The 3,991-nt window shown below is 41.9% G+C and overlaps 1 pseudogene; it reads left to right on the forward strand.

The window, feature by feature from the left end:
• Positions 1 to 1,279: 1,279 nt before the first annotated feature.
• Positions 1,280 to 3,788, forward strand: LOC101776402 (annotated as a pseudogene).
• Positions 3,789 to 3,991: the final 203 nt, after the last annotated feature.

The raw sequence follows: 3,991 nt of genomic DNA on the forward strand, positions 1-3,991 counted from the left end.
TCTAGATTTCAACCTAATGAAGCTAGAAATGATGCATAGAAGTTGAAAAAGAATGTTGGAATGGCACAAACTCACCTTGTATAGCCACCTCCTCCAACAAAATCAAGAGCAAAACATTTCCCCCTTAGATTTGGTGTTTTTGAGCTTTTGTCGAGCTCCTCTCGGGCAAGCTCCAAATGGAAGGTTGTCGGGGGAAAAATATGCCCGCAGCCATAAATGGGCGAGGTCTGTGCTGGCAGGCGACATAAGCCAACCGCCAGCATAGATGGGGTGATCTGTGCTGGCAGGTGCTTAGGTCGCCCGCCAACACCGTGGCTTCTGTGCTGGTGGGTGCTTTCCCGCCGGCCAAGGAAGCTTTGTGCTGGCGGGTGCCAATTACACCCGCCAGCATGTTAAATTGCTTGAGCTAGCGCAAATCAAATCTGGCGTAGTGGTGGCCTGTAGCCTCGAGGAGAATCAGGAGCAGAGACCGGAGAGGCGGAGAGCAGTGAGAATAAAGCAACGGTGGAGCCAAGGCCCGGCCACCCTGGGCAGTTGCCTGGGCTCTTGCGCATTAGGCCCAAAGGCCAGCGCTGAGGCCTGAGGCCCAAACACATATGAGTCTATGGGCGGAGCCCCTGTCGCTGCTTGCCTGCTTCCGCTAATCCCAGACGCTCCAACTCCCAGTGACCAAGGCACCGAGTCGTCGCCTATCGAGCCGTCAAGCGCCGCCGCACGGAGGATCCGAGGAGACTCCATTACTCCATGGCGGGGAGGCCGAAGCGACACGATGACCTCAACCCCAATCGGTTCCCAGGTCTGCCCCAACCCCAATCTGTCTCTCTACATCTCTGGTCCTCAATCAGTCAGTCTCCAAACGATTTGAGCCTTCGCATAGCGGCGAGCCGGTGGTGCTAGGGGAGCGGGCGGGAGAGGAGGACGCACGCGGAGCCGAAGAACGGGACGCGGATGGATGGGGTGGTGACGCGCCGACACCGTCGGGATCGTAGACAAGGCTCATCCGGTCCTCAAAGCAGGGGACCTAGCTGGCATCAAATTGGAGGTAGTGTAGCTCATCCGCGTCGCTTTTGATTTCTGGAGGATTGGTAATTAATTTGAATAACTTCAGTTATCTAATATAGTAATATGCATAGGTTAATTTCAGTTATCTAATTTGTACAGGTTACATTTTTTTTTAGGGATGAGGCATTTTTTGGTTGATAGAAGGACCTCTCATGCTAATGCTGGCAGTGGTGGAAGTAATGAACCTTAAAGAAATCCAAACATAGAAGAGCCACACATGGACAATTTCACCAGTGAGTTTAATCCTAATGAAATTATATGTGATCTAGCTCTTAGAAAACAAATATATGAGTATGCCCCTAAATTCAAGACCAAGTTAGGAGAGCATACATATTGAAAGGTCCATCACAACCAACAAATATATTGAAAGTTCCAGGTTCAAGGGGCTTTTCTGTGGGTTGGTATAAGAAATATAATTGGTTAGAATATAGTGAATCGAAAGATGCTGGTTATTGCTTTTATTGCTTCCTTTTCAAGCATCCGGGGAAAGCACAACATTTTGGTTATGATGTATTTAACAAAATTGGCTGGAGAGATTGGAAACATGCATACAAAGCATTACCTGAACATGTTGGTGGTGTAGGTAGTGCTCACAACAAGTGTGTTCAGAAATATGATGACTTTAAAAATCAAAGACAGAGTGTGCAGAGAGTATTAAATAGAGCTAGTAAACAATCGGAAGAATTATACCAAACTCGTTTAACTTCTACTTTACGATGTTCAAGATATCTCTTAAAGCAAGGCCTAGCTTTTCGTGGGCATGATGAATCTTCTTCCTCTTTGAACAAAGGCAATCTTCTAGAGTTGATAGATTTTCTAAAAGACAACAATGAAGAAGTCAGGAATGCCTATGATCGAGGTGGCTTAAATTCTAAGATGACTTCCCTGATATCCAAAAGGATTTTGCAAGGTGTTGTGCAGAAGAAATAACTGAAGCAATTATGGAAGAGATTGGTAACAGGCCATTCTCTGTTCTCATTGATGAATCACGTGATATATCAGTAAAAGAGCAAATGGCTGTTATTTTAAGGTTAGCAACTAGTATATTGTGTCGGTTCTATTATAGTTGTATAATATGTACAATATTCAGTTTTATTAGTGTTTTGTTTAATTGTTGCACTGCTGCAGGTATGTGAATTTTAAAGGGAATGTTGTTGAAAGATGTCTTGCTCTTGTACATGTCAAGGAGACTACAGCTGATGCATTAAAGGAAGCATTGCTTGCGGTTCTTGATAGGCACAAATTATCAGTTTCTCGGATACGAGGGCAAGGATATGATGGGGCTTCGAATATGAGAGGTGAATTTAATGGACTGCAAAAAAAGATTCTAGATGAAAACCTGTATGCATTCTATGTCCACTGTTTTGCCCATCAGTTACAGCTGGTTGTTGTTTCTATTGCGAATTGTTGCTCTTCTGTCAATGATTTCTTTGAGTATATATCTTTGATTGTGACCACAACAAGTACATCTTGCAAGAGAAGGGACACACTAATTGACAACCAGCGTCAAAATATTCTGAGGTCTATTGAAACTGGCGAGGTATTGAAACTGGCGAGGTACCTACAGGAAGAGGCTTGAATCAAGAAACTATCCTTGCTAGGCCTGGGAATACTAGATGGGGTTCACATCATGTTACTTTGGTTCGCTTGTCCCAAATGTGGGACTCAGTGATAAAGGTCCTTCAAATAGTTAATGAAGATGCACGAGTGCCAAATCAAGCAGCTGGTTTGATACAAAAATTAGAATGCTTTGAATTTATTTTTATTATGGTGCTTATGTTAAAGTTGCTTGGCATCACAAATGAGCTCTCACACGCCTTACAAACAAAAGGTTTCAATATTGTTAATGCTCTTGAGGTTAGTTCTTATTCAGTTGTTCCCTTTCTTTCTTACAATATTGCTTTTCTCACAATATTAGTGTTCCTTTTGATGTTAATCTGATTGCAATATATACTTCAATTGTATTATCCATGATGTAAAAGCTCAATTTAACACCATGAGAGAAAGTGACTGGGATAACTTATTTGATGAGGCAAGACAATTTTGTGATGTGAATGGTATTCCTATTCCAAATATGGCCGAGGAAATACCAGTGAGGGGTCGTTCAAGGAGGGATGGATTTACCATTACTAATCTTCATCATTATCGTGTTGGGATTTTCTATGTTGTTCTTGATAAAATATGTGCTGAGATGAATCATCGGTTTAGTGAAGTCACGACGGAGCTATTGATGTGCTTTTCTTGTCTTGATCCAAAGAACTCTTTCTCTAGTTTTGATGTCAACAAGCTGGCTCAGCTTGCTGAAATTTATGATGAGGATTTCTCAAATCATGATCGTGGAGTCATAAGGGGACAATTGGAGACCTATATTCTTCATGTAAGGAGGCATGCTGCCTTTGCTAATTGCAAAGATATTGCAAGTTTGTCCTAAAAAATGGTTGAAACTGAAAATTTTTTGCTTTTTTCATTGGTCTACAAGCTCATTGAATTGGCATTGTTGGTGCCGGTGTCAACAGCAACTGTTGAAAGGGCTTTCTCAGCTATGAAGACTATCAAGTCTAAATCTCGCAATAAGATTGCTGATGATTGGTTCAACAACTTGATGGTGTGCTATATTGAGCGAGAACTTCAATTCACTTAATGAAGCTACTATTCTTCGGCGGTTTCAAAACTTGAAGAGTCGCAAGAGGCAGCTACCTCGTAACCGTGCTCATGTGCAGCCGTAGTTACCAAATAGCATTTAGGTTTATCTTTTGTGTTTTATTATCTAGGTCTTGAAATTGTGTACTGAAAAATTATTTTAATATCTTAATTTAAATTTATCATGGTTTCCTAATATTATATGTATGTTATATAATATACTCATATGTATTACATGTCATTGTTAGATCGGCGTATTGCCTCGCTCAGGCTCTCTAAAATTCCTGCC

Source organism: Setaria italica, chromosome I (assembly GCF_000263155.2).
Source record: "Setaria italica strain Yugu1 chromosome I, Setaria_italica_v2.0, whole genome shotgun sequence".
In the NCBI taxonomy this organism is placed as follows: Eukaryota; Viridiplantae; Streptophyta; class Magnoliopsida; order Poales; family Poaceae; genus Setaria; species Setaria italica.